Raw genomic sequence first — 23,384 nt, 5'->3', positions numbered from 1 at the left:
TAAAACAAGAACAATGAGGCTCCATTCACATCTGTGTGTTTCCTTGCATTTCAGAATGCCACCAAAAATTACAATAAAAAATGCACCAAATTCCGCTGCGTGATGCTCCAAAACACCCCCCCCCCCCAAAAGAAATGCATGTGAGAATGTGAGTTCCCACTATGCAGAGTTTTGAATGGGGCTTGACAGATGAGTGTTTCTGTCTACTCCCTCCTATGTACTTGCATAAAGTTGACCAAACACTATGGAATCTGATTGCATATTGTGTATTTAGTGAGATGGGTGATCACTGATTGATTGCATTCCATTTAAAACACATGCAGCTGGAAGAGGGTGGGTGGGTAGAAGGGTGGATGATGCAAAGTTTGTGCTAATGAGGTCAGCTGGTCAACTCCTTCCTGTGTCATGGCCCAAAGTCTGTCCAGGAAGTAGGACATTACTAATGGATACGTTTGGAAACATGGAAGTAAGTGTGAGTAGATTTAAAGGGAAGCTGTGATATTTTTGCAAAATAAGTACATTAATGCTATATTTGTACATGGGAAGCTGACATTTAGAAAAAACCTGAACAAAGGTGAACTTATTATTAAGTCTCTTACTCGTACAGCTACACACATAGATGAGTTGGCACTTGCATCAAGCTGATGTTGGCACACCAGTCTGTTGGACATCATGGGGGATGGGGATAATCAAGAGAAGCTTAAACAAACTAATAAAAAGTCCAGAAAAAAGGCAAGGAGAGAGGCGCCTCTGGGTGTAGTAGCTTAAAAACAATTTAATGGTTAAAAAACAAATACATGTGGTTGTTGCACTCACATTTGAGCAGTATGGAACAGGCACGTAAAGGTTTCTTTTAGGCTGGGTGAGCTGTCATCCGAGGAGGTAAGTTCCTTTTCCAGTCAGAGGGAGCGCTGTGCGGGGAGGTCACTATTTCATCCGAAGGATGGCATCCATGGGGATGTAGATGGTTCTCAACCCGAGGTCTGGAGCGTACGTGGAAGGCTGGCGAGGGCGGATGACGTCACTGGTATGCGACGCGTTTCAGAGTCTCAAAAACAGCTGATGGATTTTGCTGCTTACACTCCTTTCTCAAGCATAGCGGAGGAGGGGCACGGAACTAGTATTTATTGGTGTGGAGGGGGCGGAGCAAGGCGAAGGTGGGGCGGGACGGAATGCGGAGTGATGTGATGTCCCGCCCCACCTTCGCCTTGCTCCGCCCCCTCCACACCAATAAATACTAGTTCCGTGCCCCTCCTCCGCTATGCTTGAGAAAGGAGTGTAAGCAGCAAAATCCATCAGCTGTTTTTGAGACTCTGAAACGCGTCGCATACCAGTGACGTCATCCGCCCTCGCCAGCCTTCCACGTACGCTCCAGACCTCGGGTTGAGAACCATCTACATCCCCATGGATGCCATCCTTCGGATGAAATAGTGACCTCCCCGCACAGCGCTCCCTCTGACTGGAAAAGGAACTTACCTCCTCGGATGACAGCTCACCCAGCCTAAAAGAAACCTTTACGTGCCTGTTCCATACTGCTCAAATGTGAGTGCAACAACCACATGTATTTGTTTTTTAACCATTAAATTGTTTTTAAGCTACTACACCCAGAGGCGCCTCTCTCCTTGCCTTTTTTCTAGAAATTGGAACATGGTCTCTGTTCCCCTCTGATGGCAGCCCTGGAAGTATTTTACCCATCTCAATTTTTAACACAGACTTCTTGATAAGTTTATCCAAAACTGTCACATTCTGACTTTTATTACCATGCTGTGTTTATGCTGTATCTGACACCCAAGGTTTATGTGTACCTATGCGCATTATTTACTTGTCTCTCTAATAAAAAGTCCATATAGACAATGCAGAAGCACCTGGAGAAGCAGCCCAGTGAAAAGTAAGAAGCAACTTCTGGAACAGCTGGGGATAAAAGCCCACATCCAACATGACCCCAGTTAGGCCTGAAGAAGGAGTGCATGCTCCGTAAATGCGCTTCCTATTGGTTCACCACGTCCCGGGAAGTGACATCATCCCCAACTCCATGTGCGTTACAGATTCCAGGAAGTGTCGGCTACCACCGTGACTGCCCGCTCTGAGCATTCACCGTAGAAGCCTTCCGGATGTACCTTCTCTGCCGACACCCTGCACTGTGTGTCCAATGCCAGTATTGTCACTTCACCTTTGTGAGTACCAACATCTACATGTGTAATACATTTACTCTAATACTACACTCAGAATGGTGCATGTGCTTTATCCCCAGCTATTCGTACAGCTACTACTTCTGCTCCACATAAACACTATGTAAATTTAACAATGTAAAAAATTTACAACTCGTTTCATTTGAACCCTTAAGGCTAATAGCAAACTTATGGAAATATTATATCACATGATTGATGCTACTACAGTTTACTTTTAAACTCCATTATTGATTTTTATGCATGCTTTTTGATGAGTTTATGGAATAATTTTGTTAAATTGTAAATAATGAAAGATTGCATTTTTTTGGGCATTAGATGTATTTAGTGTTTATTTCGATCAGGAAACACACACAATCAGTGCTCAGGACTCACTAAATGTAAATTAGCATTATCCATGGAAGATCATTGTATTACACCATATGTATGCTGTAAAAGATGAAAGGAGGAACGTACCAAAGACCACATTTATTCAAACAAAGCAATAGTCTTAAAAACATAAACCAGGACATGCAATCCAATTGCAAACTCACTGACTGTGACCGGAGGTCAACTGATCCTCAGTGATCAGCCCAAATGAAGAATGACCAACTCCTGGGTGTACAGGCATGTGTAGGGGTGGCTGGAGGAAGGGATGACAGTTTCTGCGGTGATCGCAGATGCTAAGCCAACAGAGTGGACAGCCATGCCGGAGATGATACAGGCTGCGATCTGACAGGAAGACAGACATAAGAGAGTCATGAAGGGCTGGTGATGGTTTCTAAGTATCCATCTGCAGTAGCCATTTCATGAGGGGGGCAATGACAGAAGATCCGGCTCTTTACTAGTTCTGCCCATAGTCCACCCTCTTTCAACAGTATTTAATTGATGATTGCCCCTAATTCCATGACCTGATAAAGCACATACATGCAAAATGCATCATTACGGGGTTTGCGGTCCATTCCAGGTGTAATACAATGATCCTCCATGGATATTGCTAATTGCCATTTCGTTTCTTAGCGCTGTGTGTGTGTTTCCTGATATGTCCAGCTACTACTCCTAGTGCTTCCACAGCTACCTGGGCCTTTTATGACATTTTCATCCATTACATTTTCACATATGTGATTATATGGATTTATGGTCTCAGTGCTTGGTGTTTTAAGCTTTTGGTTAGTGTTAGATTTACAAATGACGCCTTAAAATCCATGGGGGTTGATTTACTAAAACTGGAGAGTTTATTGCCAAAGATTAATTGAACAAGCTGAAGTTAGGAGCTTTTTAGCTACCATGCATAGCTGCACCAGATTCTGAGTGCCACAGTAAATCTACCCCATGTTGTCCATATATATTAAACAGTGACATTTAGGTTTATAGGATACTACTTCTGCTTAGCAAAGAAGGTTCTGTTTGCCCTCTCTGGGCATCAACTACTAAACCAAAGCATAACACCTCTTTTTGTGGCCAGCCCTAGACCATAAAGAATGCCCAAAAGCCCCCTCAAAAAGAAGGGCCACCCCAAATCTTCAGAGTGGGGGATATCTGTTGGCATTTGCCCCAGTCTGGATTTAAGATGTTCTAAACCTGATGCATGTTTCAGCCATAAGCTGCTTCAAGTTGTCACCTGGGTATTTTGTTTAGGTTCTTTAACCCTTGTTTTCTTGTGGGCCTGTTGGCAGTTCTGTTGCTATGTTGTTGTCCATCCCTAATGCCTCGTACACACGGTCGGACTTTTGACTGTGCAAAAGTCTGCTGTGAGCCCTTCGGAAGTCCGACGGACAAAAAGAGAACAGAATCCCTATCTAAGGTCCGTTGGACTTCCGACAAAAAAAGTCCGATAGAGGCAACACACAGCCGGACTTTCCTAGAAAAAAAGCCTGTCTGACTTTTTTTCTACGAAAATCCAGCCGTGTGTACAAGGCATTCGTTTACTGCTTTGGTACATCCCATGGTTTACAAATTCAAGTCCTGTTTCCTGTATTGTACAATTTAAAATCCTTATGTAGGTTATCTTGGATTACAGTACAGGACAATACAGGACACAGGAATAATTTCCCCTGTGTCTTGACCACTTCTTATTGTTTGCTAAAAAAAAAAAAAAGAATTTTAACCCCCCTGACGGTAAACCCGAGCGTGACTCGGGGTTGGTTTTACATGTTAGGATCGGCAAACCCGAGTCACGCTCGGGCTGGACGGGCTTACCTTTCGCTGGATCCACAGGCTTGGTTTACTCACCTTGTCCCTGGATCCAGCGATGCCACCCGCTGTGTGAGCGAGCGGGACCTCCTCGCTCGATTCACAGTCCCCGTGTGACGCCAATCTCCGTTCCCTGCGACGTTACGACGCACGGGGACGGAGAATGGCGCCAAATTCAAAAAAGTAAACAAACACATTACATACAGTATACTGTAATCTTATAGATTACAGTACTGTATGTAAAAAATACACACCCCCCTTGTCCCTAGTGGTCTGTCCAGTGTCCTACATGTACTTTTATATAATAAAAAATGTCATTTCTGCCTAAAAACTGTAGATTGTCCAAAAGTGTCCCTTTATGTCAAAAATGGTTTTAGATCAGCTAGAAAACAGCGATAATAAATTATAATCACTTGCAGAAATGTGCGATAGCGATTTGCTGGGAAATTCGTCATAAAAAAAATAAAATAATGACAGCGACAATTCTGCAACTGCAAATTTCAGTGATTTTGAGTTGATTACATTATTGAATAATTTTTATTATAATTATATTATTATTTGTTATAATTATTTATAATTATTTATTATATTATAATTTATAATTTTGTTTTAAAAAAAAAAATCATACCCGGGATGCCTACAAGACTCTTGCTTGGTCAGATTTAAGTGAGTTATTTCTAAAAATTACAGGCCTACAGTATAAAACGCCAATTTCCTTGCAAAATAAATGTACCGCTTTTGGTACGTAATTCCAGACAGAATCATACCGCCAGGGAGGTTAATGAAGTGGGCAGAGTTATATAAGTAAACTCAGGGCTTTTTTTCAGGGGGAACTTGGGGGAATGCCCCTTTAAGACCCTTCTACTGTTTGCGAAATCTTAACGGGTTGTGGTTAAGTTCCTGCACCTATTTTCTGAGAAAAAAAGCCCTGAGTAAACTTAATTTTTTTGCCAGTGGTAATCACCTGAAGATAGCCTGTGTACAGTTCATGATCGATGAATACAAGTCCTGTGTCCTTTATCCTGTACTGTACCCCAAGATAAGGAATTAAAGGGTAAGTCAAAATTGCTATTTTTTGGTAAAAGGTAAACGCTGCACTACATTTCAAAATCTTCTTCCATCTGTGAAACAGAGTGGTTGCAATATTATGGTATAACACTACATCACTGCCTTTGGAACAGGATGTCTTGCTATGATTGATGGAACTATGAACCCATCCATTCATGCATCGAAACTCAAGAGAATTTTGAAAGCTAAGGTAATCTTTTACATAAACTGGCCTATGCAGACAAGGGGGTCACAGTAGTTTAATCATTTTAGCTCCGAAAGATTTATCCCTTTTTCTGACTAGGCCAACTATATTTTTTCTTTCTGCTATAAAACATATCCAATAAAATAAAATGTAAAAAAATTGAATTTTATTGATTTAGGCTAATATCTATTCTGCTACATATTCTTGGTAAAAATATTGATTGATTTGCGCAATCACGTTATAGCGTCTACAAACTATGGGATATATTTATAGAATTTTTTTACTAGTAATTGCGACGATCAGAGACATATAGTAGGACTGCAACATTGCGGTGGACAAATCGGACACTAAGTGACACTTTTTCGTGAACCAGTGTCACAAATACAGTGATCAGTGCTAAAAATCTGCACTCTCCCTGTACTAATGGCACTGGCAGGGAAGGGGTTAACATCAGGGGCGATTAAAAGTGTTAAATGTGTGCCTAAAATGTGCTTGCTTACTGGGGGGGAGGTGATTGTACTATGGGAAGACAAAGATCCTATTTTGCAGAAAACCAGGATCACTACCTTCCCTACTGACAGAATTATGGTCTGTCTTGTTTACAAAGGCAGGCCGCCGTTATGCTTTTTTTCCGAACAATTGGTGGGACCCAGTTGGCTCCCACTGGCTCCAATCACAGCGGGAACACACCCCAGAACCAGAAGTCTCAGATCATGTACTAGGTATGTGATCTATCACAGAGCGGCCACCCTGCCACAGAAAATGTACTTGGGGCGGCCACTAAGTTGTTAAAATACATCATTTCAAATATTCTTTATTGCAAATGTCATACCTGTAGACCTGTCATCATTAAGCCTGGCCAAAATACTCCAATGTTCCAACATTCCTATATCCTGGCTTATTTTCCAGGACATCTGCTACAGGGAAATGGCAGCTGAGCCTTCTTCTCTTTAGTTGTCCTCAAAGGAGGTTCAGTGTTTATTTTGCTGTAGTCCAGTGTATGTGATGGAAAGGAGCTAAGGCAGGGTGAATATCCCAGTAGTAATGTGTAACTGGAGCGTCTTTTCTGTGCAGCTTTTTTAATCAGTGTGCTCACTCTTGTGATGCTGGGGGTGAGCACCCAAGAACTGATGTGCCCTGGGTTTTATCCAGGATATAGAAATGTATACATTATGGCCCAGATTCACAGAGAGCGGGCGCACATTACGCCGCCGTAGCGCAAATAATATACGCTACGCCGACGCAGCGCAGAAAGGCAAGCATGGAATTCACAAAGCCAGTGCTCCCAAAACTGCGATGGGTTTCAAAGGCGTAAGTCGGCATAGGTGGAAGTGGGCGTGAGCCATGCAAATGAGGTGTGACCCCATGCAAATGATGGGCCGAGCGCCAGACAGATACGTATCACCAACTGCGCATGCGCCGAGACGAGGAAGCATCCCTCTGCGCATGCTCATAACCACGTCGGAACAACTGCCTAAACTACGCCGGATCACTGCCTACGGCGTGAACGCAACCTACGCCCAGCCAGACACATGTCCATCGTAAACAACGTAAAATACGCCGGCTTGAGTTCCCTGGTGCAGACCTTTGCATGTCTGCTGCTGGGTTACACCTGCTTTATGGGGCTTAACTTTACGCCGGACGTACAAATTACGCGCACATCGCATAGCCTGCGTCGGGCGCACGTACGTTTGTGAATCGCCGTATTTTCCTCATTTGCATATTTGGATGGCTAAACAATGGGAGCGCCACATGCGTCCAGCCTAAATGTGCGCCCACGCTACGCCGGCATAGGCAAGTTACGTCGGCGGGTTGAAGCCTGTTTTTAGGCGTATCTTAGTTTGTGGGTCAGGCGCACAGATACGACGGCGCATATTTGCACTTACGCGGCATATCTTGAGATACGTCGGCGCAAGTGCTTTGTGAATCCGGGCCTATGAGTATATTGACCGGGCTTCATGAGTGCCAGAAAAGGCCTACAGGTATTGCATATACATTAAACAGTATTTTTTCAAACGGCACCGTTTATTTTAGGCTACTGGGGCCTCTTATCTGCATTGGTCAGTTTATGGAAAAGGTGAACTAACTTTTAAAAACACATGTCCACTTATCAAAGAATAGATAAGGCAGAATAAAGGTCATGTTTTAGATTGGCTTAGTCCCTACCCTAATTCTGTAAAAATGTTGTGAAATGACCTGAAGTAGGCAATTCATGTGGGGAAGCCCACCAACATATCAGCGTTGAAGCTGTGCTATATAAAGAAACATAAAAAGAAAATGTCCCCAAGCTAAGGTGCAGGACTGGTCAACAGATAGTATGCTTAGTTGCAGTTATTGCTGGTCAATAAAGGCACACCAGTTAGTAAAAATAAAGGTTCACACATATCTTTGACACACACAAAAAATGTACAGCGAATTGGGATTTTTTTCTTCAGTAAATAGAGTATTATGTTTATGGCTCTTTTTTTTATGTTTTTTTCATTTTCTAGTATTAGGACTTGCATAAAAATCAGACCACATTCTAGTTCCTATTTATGTAGAAATACTGAAAATTTGAATGGGATCATAAACTCTAATGCATCCTCATTTCTGTCAGAATAAGCATTAAGCCTAGGTTCACACTGCTGCGAATTCAAAATCGCGGTAAAATGTGCGATTTTACCGCGATTTTGCCGCGATTTTGCCGCGATTTCGGCCACAATTTAATGTAAATCACGGCCCGAAATCGCAAAAAGTAGTACAGGAACTACTTTTTGAAATCGCAGATGCGGCGTCGCACTGATTAGGACAGTGCCATTGCCGACAATTGCCGCCGATTTGAGATGCGATTTGACAAATCGTTCCAAATCGTACCCAGTGTGAACCAGGGCTAAGAAAAAATAAGAAAAGCATGCAAGATATCTGAAGTTAACAGGTATATTTCCCTGCCATTATGTAATAAGTAGATCAAAAGGGTACAAAAACGACAGGCAACACTTTCTGGAGATTTTTGGTGGTATTCCTTAATTTTTTACATTTACAAGATAATCACCATTGTCAGTATTTTCTTTCTAGCATACACACATATCATACAAAGGTGCAAAATGAGAATCATAAATACCAAATTAAAAATATGCTAAAAAAATAAACAATCCTTTTGGAAAAAAAAATATAGATTTAACATTGTTTATGAAGTGTTTACCTCCAAAGAAGCCACTGGTGGATGGGTTCCCTGATTCTGGATGACAATGACCTTTCTGGCAAAGCCACACCTTCTGACACACCAAAGCTAAAGAAAGGTTTTATCTTGGGAAATACTCCCCACACGTCGACATACAGAATGGCAATACCAATATGTATAGAGAAAGAAAAGTTTTGTACAACACCACAAAAAATGAGAGGACCTCTTAAACTGTCTTTGTACCTGAACCCTGAATCTAGGAAGGTCTGACTAAAAGGGGTGATACTGGAAGCTAAAAGGTCCCTCAGTCTCTCAAAACCACGCCAACCACGCCAACTGGTCATAAGGCCTTAATACCTGAATTTTATCGCAAGGCAACACTGTCCTTTTAAGGAATGGATGAGGAAGTTGTAGCCTGTAGACTCTCACCACCATGAAGTCTGTGGAATGTGTAAAAAAGTTGTGGTGCTTGGCCTCTCACCACTTTGCAGTCTGTAATTAAACATCCTCCTGGCATTGGCTGCAACTTGAAGACCTGTAGCTCACTGGAGCTGCTCCACACACTTCACTTGTAGCAGGGGAGAGGGGAATGAGGCCAGCGGTGACAGCCCAGTCCATTGGCTGAAGTGTAGGTGCTATTGTAACAGCTCCAGACCCCTACTTTAACCACTTAAGACCCGGACCATTATGCAGGTTAAGGACCTTGCCCCTTTTTGCGATTCCGCACTGCATCACTTTAACTGACAATTGTGCGGTCATGCGATGTGGCTCCCAAACAAAATTGGCGTCCTTTTGTTTCCCACAAATAGAGCTTTCTTTTGGTGGTATTTGATCACCTCTTCGGTTTTTATTTTTTGCGCTATAAACAAAAATAGAGAGACAATTTTGAAAAAAATGCAATATTTTTTACTTTTTGCTGTAATAAATATCCCCAAAAAATATATATATTTTTTTTTCCTCATTTTAGGCCGATACATATTCTTCTACTTATTTTTGGTAACGAAAAATCGCAATAAGCGTTTATTGATTGGTTTGCGCAAAAGTTATAGCGTTTACAAAATAGGGGATAGTTTTATGGCATTTTTATTAACCTCCCTGGCGGTATGATTCTTTCTGAAAAAAGGTGCTGAAAGCGGTACCATTATTTTGCATGGAAATTTGGCGTTTTAGATTGCAGGCCTGTAATTCTTAGGAATAACTCACCTAAATCTGTCCAAACCAGAGTCTCTAGTAGACTATGATGAAGTTTGAAACACAAAATCATAAATTATAATATAATAAATAATAACAAGTAATAATTTAATAATAACAATACTTTTTATTCAATAAATCTTAACAAATAATATATTCAGATACTCTGATTTTTTGGGGGGTCAAACAAGGGTGCAAAATAATTATTCAGTAAACGTCTCGGGTATGAAACATTTTAAAGCAGGGTACAGCGCAAAGTCCAACGTTGCAGTCGGCACAATAGAAACGCGTTTCTTTACGGATTTTTCTTTCGTTTTCGTCGCGTTTGGAGCAGCAAACCACACACATCCTTGTGGGTGCTGTTTTTTTTCAGTAGGTGGAATGTGGTCCAAAAAATGACGACCGGTCAGTCTTTCAGGGTTCACTACACCAGAAGCCCGACGTCCAGATCGGTTTACCGCCATTGGCGTTTGGTGCTTCAGAAAGATTTGTTCTGCCACCTTCCACACAAAGTCTGAATGGGCTATAGGCCTGTCACTTTTTTTTTTCATCAGGATGAAGGAATTCCAGAGACATTGTTCGACAAGATGTCGGAAATTTTTTTTATAGTACTTTTTCTGCTGCTTCCTCATCGCAGGGTAAAAAGTCATGGCCTGGTCAGCCCTGTCCACACCTCCCATCGTGTGGTTGTAGTCCAACACAACTTGTGGCTTCATAATATCCTTGCCACCTTTGGTATGCACCATGACGGTCGAGGTGTTATGGACTGTGCTCATAAGGGAAACGTCTTTTTTGTCCCGCCACTTCAGTGCCAACATTTTCCCTTTTTGCCATGCAGCTACTTCTCCTTTCCCAAGCCTTTTGCTGGGAAATGCTGACGGCATGTTACGCCGGTTAGGCCTCACGGTTCCATAAGCGTCGGTCTTATTTTGGATAAGGAACTCGTACAGTTCTGGGGAGGTATAAAAATTGTCTGTGGTGACACAATAGCCCTGGTTGAGCAAGGGCTCCATCAATGACAGAACTGAAGCGGTTGCCATCCCAAAATCGCTGAATCGCTCGCAGAACTTGGTCCCTTTCCCAGTGTATACGACTGAGTTCCAAATATATCCAGAGCTGGATTCACACAGCATAAAAGTTTTTATACCAAAGCGAGCTCGCTTTGATGCGATGAACTGTATCCAGCTGAGCCGACCTTTGTAGGCCATGAGACTTTCATCGATGGTAACGTTGCGCTCAGGAATATAGGTCCGCTGGAAGTTCTGCAAAATAAGCTGGTAAACCTCCCAAATTTTTTTCAGCTTTGGAGCTGGATGAGAATGCTCATCAAAGTCCTCATTATTTGCAAAGTGCAAATATTTCATGATCAATGAAAATCTGTACTCCGACATCACGGATCCAAAAAAAGGCGTGGCCAATAATTTGTTCGTGGACCAGTACCATTTTTGCAGGGGTTTCCCCACCACTCCCTGTAAAATAATGAGGCCCAAAAACTTCCAAATGTCCTCGCTGGTTACAGGCTCCCATTTTCTGCGCCTTGAAAATCGCTGAGGAGTCGCAGCTTCTTGTTCTTGGTATCGATTTGTCTCAATAACTATTTTGTCGATCACTTCAGCGGTCAGAAAAAGTTGGAGGTATTCCAGGGGATTGTCATCAACGTCCACTTTTATCCCAGGTGCTCCTGTAAATGGAAATCTTGGGGGCGCTACGTGGTCATCACCGCAATCAATTGCGCACCAAGTCCGCACATCGCTGGGCACAGGATCGTCGCTTATATCACTTTCTGCGTCTGATGACGAACTTTGCCATGCGTCGCTGTCACTCAGCTCCTCCGCAAGTGATTCCGTATCGCTGTCGCTGTTTTGCAGCAGGTCGCATAGCGATTTTGATGTACAGGTGCGCTTTGCCATGATCGCTGTGCAGTTTGCAGACACAGGTACAGTACAGGTACAGTCAATCTGCAGACAGGGCACTGGGGAATGCACTGGGGGGCAATCAAAGGTCACTGTAATTTATTTTTAATTTTTAGCCAATTGTGTCAGTGTGTTTTACTATGTGTTATTTATATTTTTTGAATTTCGCGCCGTTCCCCCCCCCGTTCCGCCCCCCTGCGTCGCGACGCTCGCAGGGAAGGGAATCAGAGGAACACAGTGCATCGGGCGGACATCCGGCCGCCGTGCACTGGGGAAAGACATCGCTGACATCGCTGGATCGCAGGGAAAAAGGTAAGAAACCTCTTCCTGCATCTAGCGAAGCAAACCCGTGTGTGTCTCGGGGTTACCGATCGTAGCCTAAAAATCTCGCCCCGAGACACACACGGGAATACCGCTCAGAAGGTTAATAATTATTTTTTACTAGTAATGACGGCGATCAGCGTTTTTTTCCGTGACTGCAACATTATGGCAGACACATCGGACACTTTTGACCAATTTTTGGGACCATTGTCATTTTCACAGCGACAAGTGCTATAAAAATGCACTGTTTACTGTGAAAATGACAATGGCAGTGAAGGGGTTAACCACTAGGGGGCGCTAAGGGGTTAAGTGTGCCCTAAGAGAGTGATTCTTACTGTAGGCGGGCGTGGCTGTAGGTGTGACGCCACTGATCGTCGTTTCCTATAACAGGGAACAGACGATTAGTGACACTGCCACACAGAAGAACGGGGAAGGTGTGTTTTCACAGACCTCTCCCCGTTCTTCAGCTCCTGTGACCCGATCGTGGGACACCGGCGGCAATCTGGTCTGCGGGTCCCATGGGCGTGGTCATGGAGCTTCAGACCGGGTCGCGAGCGCACACGACCCACGGCTGGGCTCTTACAAGTACGTGCCTGTGCCAAGTCTTGCCATTCTGCCAACGTATATCGGCGTTAGGTGGTCCTTAAGTGGTTAATAGCTCAGCTTCCCCAACAAAAACAGGCCCCACGTGGAAAGCAATGGGCTAAGGGGGGGGGGAGATCTCCCCTGACGGGCCCTGCATTTCGCAATCTGCCCACTCTGCCCAAGACCCTTCTTAAGTACTAAATGAGCAGAAAGTCCTGCTTCCTCTGTGAATAACAAAGACAGAAAACCCATCCCTCACACACAGCTGCAGGCCCCACCCCCTGCTCTCCAGCCCACAGTGAGGCCCTGCCTTCAGAGCCTGTTCAGTCAGTGAGGCTCCAATGCAGATGGTGGGATGTCCAGTGAGAGAGAGGGTATTACGCAGAAATATAGGCTGGTGGTGGTAGGAAGAGGTGAGGTGGGGAATTCCACCCCCACCATACAAATCATCCAGGTGAGACTGAAATGGTGCTGTGCCGGAATGTGTGAGGCAGGGACCTGTGTTTTTATGGTGTATGCAGCTTATGGGCCCCCGGGGGGCCACATTGTTCTGCTCTTATATATTGTGTATACTTGCCATGCTGACAAGGTCCACTGATCTACTGATACCATCGACTGCTTTACAGACACTGTCCTACTGACACGATCCACTGCCCTACTGACACTGTCCACTGCTCTACTTACACTGTCCATTATCCCTACTGACACTGTCCTCTGCTCTACTGACACCATCCTCTGCTCTACTGACAAAGTCCACTGCCCTACTGACACCATCCACTGCTCTACTGACACTGTCCACTGTTCTATTTAACCATGCCTCTTTAAGCCCCTCCCACTCTCAACACAATTTGATCACAGCCACCATTCACTGTGGCGTGCTACATTGCGTTACTGCTCTCCCTGGAACACCCAAAGGTGTCCCAGGTCTTTTACAATTGTATAGTGCATACTACAAGAAAAACATTTGCTGTGCATTACTAAAGTGTTCGGGTTTGGCTTGAAGAAAGGGTGATAACCTTATTCTGCACCCTTCCACCTCACCTTGGGCGTGCTGCACATACCAATGCAGGGCTCTAACGGAAGCCTGGGAATTACATAGTGTTGGGCCTGTGCGGCTGCACCCTTTCAACTTAGGGCACACGCCAGCGCACTGCCTTTTCGAAAGTCTGGCAAATTAATTTCCAGGCTTCCCTAATATTAGACCTGTGTGCACCTCAACACAGGCTCCTGGAAACACAAGAGGGTGGCCAGTAAGAGGAGAGCTGGGATATGATGTTATTTATGTCATATCTTTGCCACTCCTAAATCTGCTTCACTGCCGCCAGCACCAGCCCTGCACAGATCAAGGTTACAATTTAAAGAGATCCAACTTTATACATTTCGTGATTGTTCACTACAGCTTTGGTTCTCCTTTTTTGTCTTTAATTAAGTGATCCAGGTTTCCATATATATGCACAGGATCAGCATTTCTAGTGTGAGTGTGGTCTACTCTAGACAGTGGGGACTGTTCACTGAACTTAGTAAATAAAATATTGTGAAGTTTACTTTAACCATCCAGTCATATGCTATTTTTTTAGATTTTGTTTAGGATTAGCCTGCATGTGTTTGGGTATTGAAAATGAATACAACCCTATTGTATTTACTAAGTTCAGTGAACATAAAATATATATATATATATATATATATATATATATATATATATATATATATATATATATATATAGTACAGACCAAAAGTTTGGACACACCTTCTCATTCAAAGAGTTTTCATTATTTTCATGACTATGAAAATTGTAGATTCACACTGAAGGCATCAAAGCTATGAATTAACACATGTGGAATTATAACAAAAAAGTGTGAAACAACTGAAAATATATTTCATATTCTAGGTTCTTGAAAGTAGCCACCTTTTGCTATGATTACTGCTTTGCACACTCTTGGCATTCTCTTGATGAGCTTCAAGAGGTAGTCACCTGGCGCAGCACCCCATCACTCTCCTTCTTGGTCAAATAGCCCTTACACAGCCTTTAGGTGTGTTTGGGGTCATTGTCTTGATGGATGGAATAGCATGCTGCTGCAAGATGCTGTGGTAGCCATGCTGGTTCAGTATGCTTTCAATTTTGAATAAATCCCTAACAGTGTCACCAGCAAAGCACCCCCACACATCACACCTCCTCCTCCATGCTTTTCGGTGGGAACCAGGCATGTAGAGTCCATCCGTTCACCTTTTCTGCGTCGCACAAAGACACGGGGGTTCGAACCATAGATCTCAAGTTTGGACTTATCAGACCAAAGCACAGATTTCCACTGGTCTAATGTCCATTCCTTGTGTTCTGTAGCCCAAACAAGTTGCCTTTCTTTAGCAGTGGTTTCCTAGCAGATATTCTACCATGAAGGCCTGATTCACACAGTCTCCTCTTAACAGTTCTAGAGATGTGTCTGCTGCAAAAGGTGGCTACTTTGAAGAACCTAGAATATGAAATATATTTTCAGTTGTTTCACACATTTTTGTTATGTATAATTCCACATGTGTTAATTCATAGTTTTGATGCCATCAGTGTGAATCTACAATTTTCATAGTCATGAAAATAAAGAAAACTCTTTGAATGAGAAGGTGTGTCCAAACTTTTGGTCTGTACTGTGTGTATATATATATATATATATATATATATATATATATATATATAGTAACATTGTAGGGTTGCAAATCCACCATCTGGGATAGCTTGCACACGACAAAGAATTTACAACATGTCTGGTTGTTTGAATTGACATTAGACAATTTTATTAACAGGTTACACAAATGAAAGCAAATACATTTTAGGCTACCTGGCTCTAACTACAAACATTTTCCCCCAAACCAGGTGCAAACTTAATGCCTGAAACAAAACAAGTAAACCTATTTAACCTGATCTCGCAGCAGTTCGCTTCCAGTATAGCTTGAACAGGTAACAGTTCCAAGGTTTGGGGCCCTGTCTCTGCAAGCACACACCTGTGCTGTCTGGGTCTACCCAAAAGCTCAGACTGTGTTTATAGAGTACCCACACCCTTTAATAACCTTTCCAGCAATTGAGACTCCTTTAACTATAATAGTTTTCCAATATTAGAGAAATATATACTTTCATGTGCCACTACTCTTAGTTGTTCTAAAAATTGATTGACGGGCCTGTGGATGACACATTTAATTCATCCAGTTTCCTAGCATTTCTGTCCTATTTCTCCCATCTGACTGGAGAGCAGGCACATATCAAGCTACTGTATATATTTCAAACAAGGCATTTACATTTTCAATTGCGCACACAGTCTATGCCAATCCCCAAATGAGTCGTCCTTTAGAACCAAAACTATGTTTTCCTTATTATCACACATCCATTTTTAAAGGCTATACTATACTTCATCAAAAATACCATAGGAGAGCATCAAGCAATCATTTTTTAGCAAAATGACCTCAATCAACAATCGCACAATTTCTTTCATGATTATTTCATATTAGGGCAGCAAACCCTACTAAAGTGTAAAATGGGTGCATCTTTATCCTAATTTCTGCCCATTTTCAAAAATAACAGGCAAGGGGCTAATAAACAAAGGGCATGAGAAGCTGGGCTTTGCTATGGGGGACATTGAAAGAAAATTGTAAGTACCTTACAGTAGGGGAGAGTCATTTTAATGTGATTCTGCATGGGAAAAAGACCAATCCTTTAGGCCCGGTTCACACTATTGCGAATTGGATGCGGAATCCCTGCATCCAATAGCAGAAGAATGTGACCGGGCTCTCTATGGAACCAGTTCACATATCTCCAATGCGGCTCCAGAGCAAATTTGCACAGGAGCCCTGTGCATCTTCTGGTCCATTTATGTTCCAAATTCAGCCCAAATGATAAACCAGGACACACAGGACCCCTGCTGGGAGCTGCATTGGCATCCAGTGTGAACTGCGCCTCAACCACTAGCAGCCCAAGCCAATTCTGACATTTCTCACAAAATCTTTTTTTTTTTTTTTTACTAAATAAATACTTAGATCCCTAAACATTTTATATTTTCTGAATGCAAAGGCCGAGAGAATTTTTTTTTTAGTTGTTGCAGTTTTTTTTATGTTACACACTATTTTCACAGACTTTTTTTTATGGGGGGGGGGATATACTTTGATGAATTTTAATGCACAAAAACACAATATAATACACAATTGTTTGGTAAAATATAAAAGATAATGTTACACCAAGTAAATTAAGTACTTAACATGTCACGCTTTAAAATTATGTATGCCTGTGAAATGACAACAAACTACAGTACCTAAAAATCTCCATAGGTGACACTTTAAAATACTTTACAGAATACCAGCTGTTTCACATGTGCATGTGGGACTTATATATGCATTCACCTTTGTGAGGGGGGATGGAGCACTTTATATATTTTTTATTATTATTTATTTTATTTAAAAAAAAAATACACTTTCCCTTATTTTTTTTTCATCAACTTAATTGCTATCAAAAGGGATGAGCAACATCCATTGTGATAGAGTGGGCTGTGACAGGTTCTTTTTACTGAGACATTCGAAACTGATAGTAACAAAATCCCCATCTTTTTTAGCTTGAAAAAAATATTGAAGAGTATTTCCTGAGAGAAAATAGTCACAAATATTGTACAGCGACTAGACAATATGTTAACAGCTTGGTAGACATCTGTGTGCAAAAGCCATTACAGTGTATTGCTTGAGAGACAATAACCACAAATATTGTTCAGTGGCGGGACAGTATGTAAACAGCCCAATTAGGCTGCAATATATGAGGGATAGATGAGACAGGTTTTATTAATTAAAATACATGTCCAATACTTTCCTTTCTCTTTTCTCTTCTTCTACTTTAGCTTTAAATTTTATTATTTCCTTTTTTATTTTCACTCTATGGTGGAAATGACACCATAACAAATTTCTGTATTGGTTAGCAATTTCATTTTCCTATAGTCCTGTTTTATCTAGCCTTATTTATTTTCTTTTAATTTCTTCTGTATAGTGTCTTAAAATATTGATACAATGGGGGAGATTTACTAAAACTGGAGCAGAACTTGGTGCAGCTGTGCAGGGTAGCCAATCTGTATATAACTTCAGCTTGTTCAATAAAGCTTTGACAATAAAACCTGGAAGCTGGTTGGTTTATATGCAGAGCTGCACCAAATTTTGCACACTTCCATTTTGTACCAGGATCTTTCTTTCTGTGATGTTTTTGAATGACTCTTGCCTAATAAATAAATATTAAACATAAAATAAAAATTAGTTGATAGACACTAGCCACAATAGCCATAATTATTGTTCAGTGGCTAGACAATATATAATCAGTTTGGGCAGGCCCCAATATAAGAAGAAGAGATGAGTCAGGTTTTATCTTGTAATAAACATTAGAGTGTATTATCCTAGCGACTATAGCAACAAATATTTTTCTGCTAGATCACCAGAACGGGCCACAAAATTTAGAGTGAAAAGTAGGAATTCCCATGCAACAAACATGAGAACTTGGCAGGTGAGGTCCAGCTGTGGAAACTTTGTGTGGCAGCTTTACAGTGCTGTAGCACTGTAATAGGTTTCAGACTTTGGGACACAAAGCAGGATTTACCCTGCAGCAAACATTATACATTTGGCAGCTGAGGTACAGCTGCAAAAACTTTGTGTGGCAGATTTACAGTGCCAGGAGCACTGGAATAGGTCCCAGATTTTGAGACACAAAACAGTATTTACCCTACTGCAAACGTTAGAAATGTGGCAGCTGAGGTCCAGGTGTGAAAACATTGTATGACATCTTTATATTGACAGCGCACTGGAATATACTGAACATATCACATGTGAAAAAATATCACTTATAAAAAACATACCTTTGCATAATTAGTAAATGAAAAATTTAATTTTTTTTACATGTGATATTATTTATATGATTTGAAGGAATATTGCAACATTTGGAAAGAGAGAGTATTGCCTCTATTAGGCTATTAGTAAAATCAATCAGATGTGCCAGCATCCCGGTTATTTGTAAATAGTGGGACCTAGTGGGTAGGGCTGCTTGAGGCCGATTGGTAATTCATACCACAGATCAAAGGGGAAAATTGGAATTTGGATTTTCGAGGCACTGATAGGGAAACAAGGTTTGTAAAAATATATGAATATTTATTTGACAATATACAAAAATACAAGGATAAAAGTCATTTGGGACAAACCCCACAAATCAGATGGGTAACAAGACCATTGTTATCTAATCGGCGGAGCCATTGATCTCGACCGGTTTCGCGGTATAAAACCGCTTCTTCAGGAGAATTTCTAGAAAATACAGGTAAGATATATAATGAAAAACAAGCAATGTATACTATAGAGTTAAACATAAAGAAGAAAATATATAATAATTAGCATTGCATTCTGCAGGAGAGTCAAGAAAACTTGCTCACCTTTACTGGCCAAAACGATCACGTGCTGGGTCGGGCAGTCCCCCGGTGGCGCACGTGGGGGATAATGCAGACAAGCTCTAAAGGGTAAGGTTAATTAATTAATTATGGTGGATATTATTGGTAGAATGGGACACCAGGTGCGAGTGGAGGACTAATGGGTGAATGGTTGGGATAGGTGACAAAGATGGAGAAGGAGGGGGGGGTTTGTGAGGGATAAGTGACAAGGTTGAAAAAGGGGGGGGGGGACCGTGGGTCCAAAATGAGGGAAAAGGAAAGGAAGAGAAATTATTGACTAGAAGAAGGGAAAAGAGTGGTGAAGAGAGGAAAAAAGGAGGAGAGAGGAATAAGCAGAACAAAAGAAAAGAAAAGGGGAAAAAAAGGAGGAAAAAAGAAAAAAAGAAAATAATAAAGATAAAAATAATAATGATGAAATTAAACTGAATTGAAATAAAATAAAATAAAGTGAAAAATAGAAAAGGGACAAGAACAGGGGAAGGAAGGGAAGGAGAAGAGAACAGAAACACAACCCCCCCCTCCCCCCTCCTTCTCCATCTTTGTCACCTATCCCAACCATTCACCCACTAGTCCTCCACTCGCACCTGGTGTCCCATTCTACCAATAATATCCACCGTAATTAATTAATTAACCTTACCCTTTAGAGCTCGTCTGCATTATCCCCCACGTGCGCCACAGGGGGACTGCCCGACCCAGCACGTGATCGTTTTAGCCAGTAAAGGTGAGCAAGTTTTCTTGACTCTCCTGCAGAATGCAATGCTGATTATTATATATTTTCTTCTTTATGTTTAACTCTATAGTATACATTGCTTGTTTTTCATTATATATCTTACCTGTATTTTCTAGAAATTCTCCTGAAGAAGCGGTTTTATACCGCGAAACAGGTCGAGATCAATGGCTCCACCGATTAGATAACAATGGTCTTGTTACCCATCTGATTTGTGGGGTTTGTCCCAAATGACTTTTATCCTTGTATTTTTGTATATTGTCAAATAAATATTCATATATTTTTACAAACCTTGTTTCCCTATCAGTGCCTCGAAAATCCCAATTCCATTTTTCCCCTTTGATCTGTGGTATGAATTACCAATCGGCCTCAAGCAGCCCTTTTTGATTCTACCCACTAGGTCCCACTATTTACGAATATTGCAACATCTTTTGAATGAATTTTTGTATATCTTATGTCTAGATATTATGTAAAAAAGCTTTGCAATTTTTCACCAATTTTTGTTTTTCATAGCACTGGGCATGGAATTAGAATATTATAGAGCACTGGAATAGGCTGCAAACCTCAAGGTGAAAATAAGGATTTACCCTGCAGCAAACATTAGAAATGTGGCAACTGAGATCCAGCTGTGGAAACACTGGGGTTGATTTACTAAAAGCAAATACATTGTTCAATTTGTAAGTGAAGTTGTACTCTGTAAGGAAATTTTCCTCAGAGGTTAATGAATATGGTAAAATTCACTTTGCAAAGAATACCCAATACCCAAAAAAGCATTTTTGCTTGCACATGATTAGATGATGGACGTCGTCAGAGATTTGCCTCATTCACTGAGCGCTGGGGATCATTCCCTTGCAGAGTGCAACTACATTTGCAAAGTTAACATTCCATTTGCCTTTAGTAAATCAACCCAATTGTGTGGCACCTATAGACCCCTTTCACACAAAAGGTCTGATCGGGTCCAGCTGTCTGCTTTTTAGCAATCGGGCCTCCATTCTCCTCTATGGAGCTCCAGATGTAAATGACTTGTGTCTGTTAACACCCAGATACCTCTGGGTCTGATCCCTTGGCAGCTTTGATTTGCACCAACTCTGACATTAGAGGCATTGAAATGGTTGTCTATCAACATAAATCATGCTTATTTCCAGATGACATCCTCTTGTTTCCTAATTGAATTCACACTTTACCTCAATATTGAGTTTGAACCAACAAAAGTCACACTCTTAATGTGACACTTTCTAGCCAGGTTCTCCTCCAGTAACAATCTGCCTTCCCTTTTAAATGGGCAGCACATAATCTCACTTTATTAACTAAATATTAAATTGACTTTGCATCCTTCTACATTGATTCAAGCGAATACAAATGGGCAGCCAATGCTCACTCACTTAACTTCTCTTATGACTCGCTGGTCACCATTATAGGCTTGGTTGTATAACATCAGTCAAAATGATGTTGCTACCTAAGATGTTATATCTTTTTAGAGGGCTCCCTGTAGCTGTGCGTCCCCCCACCCCACTATTTACGCATACTATAACATTGGGTAAATACATATATATGGGGTTTGATTAAACCGCAACTGCCCAGGTCAGTTCTCAAGCGTTCCTATTGCAAGGCGACAGCCTTCCTCATTTTGTGAAGTACTATCATGCAGCTCAGTTGGCTCATTTAGCCCAATAACATACAGTTAATATAAACCCCTTTGTGGGTCAGTCTGGAGGCCGTGGATTGTGATCCAATTGCAGTCGATAATCTCCTCTGGTTTCATCCCAGGGAATGCAAGTCAATTTCAAACCCAATCACTCTTCATTATTTAGCCATATGGGATAGATTGAAAACACACACAACCTGCTATTTCTTTTTCCTAAGCCACCCCTTCTTTTACCCCACTTGAGTTGCCCCAACCTCCTCCCATATTTGAAGGACTTTGAGGCCTCGTACACACGACCGAGGAACTCGTCGGAAAAGACACATCATTTTCCTCGACGAGTTCCTTATTAGGCTTGTCGAGTTCCGAACTCGACAAGCTTGCTTTGCGTACACATGGTCAAGACAAAATCTCCTTGTTCTCAAACGCGGTGACGTACAACACATACAATGACAGGGGAGGTTTGATTCCACTGGCACAACCCTTGGGGCTGCTTTTGCTAATCTCATGTTACTGTGTGTTAAGTAAAAGTTTGGTAAGAGACGATTTGCACTTTTCAGTCTGTTACAGCGTGAAAAATGTGTTATCTCCATTACAAACGCTACTTTTACCGAAGGTGCGCTCCCGTCTCATACTTTATTCTGAGCATGCGCGGGTTTCTTAGCATACACACGCTCGTGTTTCTCGGCGAAAACCAGCCCGACGAGGAACACAAGGAGGAAATTGAGACTCCCGTCGAGTTCCTCGACAGTTTGCTCGATGAAAAACGTACACACGATCGGCAAAAAAGCTCTCCCACCAAGTTTCTTGATGGATTCTGTCAAGTTTCTCGGTCGTGTGTACGAGGCCTAAGACTTCATCACTTGGGTCATTTGGTTACAGCCTACTCTGTTCACTCTTAAAGAGCAATGGCAGCTTCCAAATTGGGAAGTGTTCAGATATCTCCAAATAACGCACTTTTTTGGCTGATTATAAAGGTCAAATGGGCCTACAATCACAAACGCTCTTTGAGCATATATGCTCATCAGATCCACTGGGCACTGGGTATAATCTCTAAATTAAATGCTCATTTGAATTCAACACAAAGCTCTATCCCTCCCCCATATGCAGTTTGCATAGGGCCAGAGGACTGGGTGGATATTTAGTAGTCCACTAAATCTTCTACTGTTCATTTTTTAACTTTAAAGACCAACTATAAAGTCCTAAATGAGTGGTGCCTAGTCCCAGCTAGGATCACTAAGATACTTCCTTCTTATTCTCTGCACTTCTTCAGGGGCTGCATGGAGGAAGGCACACACCTATATACTGTATTTGGTGAACCTGTCCCGTGGTTTCAAGACACTGAAGTGTTTTGGATGCTATCTATCCTTTTTGATGTCTCCTCTCATTGCTTCCTGACCCCACCATAGCTTTATTGAATAAGCGACACCCTCTCAATTTAAACTTCTCCTGTATGTGACTACAGCTTCCAAGCAAACTATCACTAAAGCCTGAAAGTCCTCTAACCTGTGTCTCTTGGAGACCAAAAATAGAATAACGCAATTTATGATTCATAGTGAAATTGAAACAACACTGTTGGACCGTGTATCGAAACGCCTGAAAATTTCGCAACCATGGGTTGACCCCTTTTTGCCCCTAGCTTTGATCAGTCTTTGTTGGAACCCTAATCGGACCTTTTGTGGGACATTTCGCTATGTCTCGCCGTTCTGTTGATAAGCGCCACTCGAACATTGGGAGTCTCCAGTCCCCCCTCCCCTTATTTTCCTTTTTTGTTTTCTTCTCTAGACTTTCTTT

The sequence above is a fragment of the Rana temporaria genome, chromosome 6 (genome assembly GCF_905171775.1).
Source record: "Rana temporaria chromosome 6, aRanTem1.1, whole genome shotgun sequence".
Taxonomy (NCBI): Eukaryota; Metazoa; Chordata; class Amphibia; order Anura; family Ranidae; genus Rana; species Rana temporaria.
Note: the sequence above shows the minus strand (reverse complement) of the source record.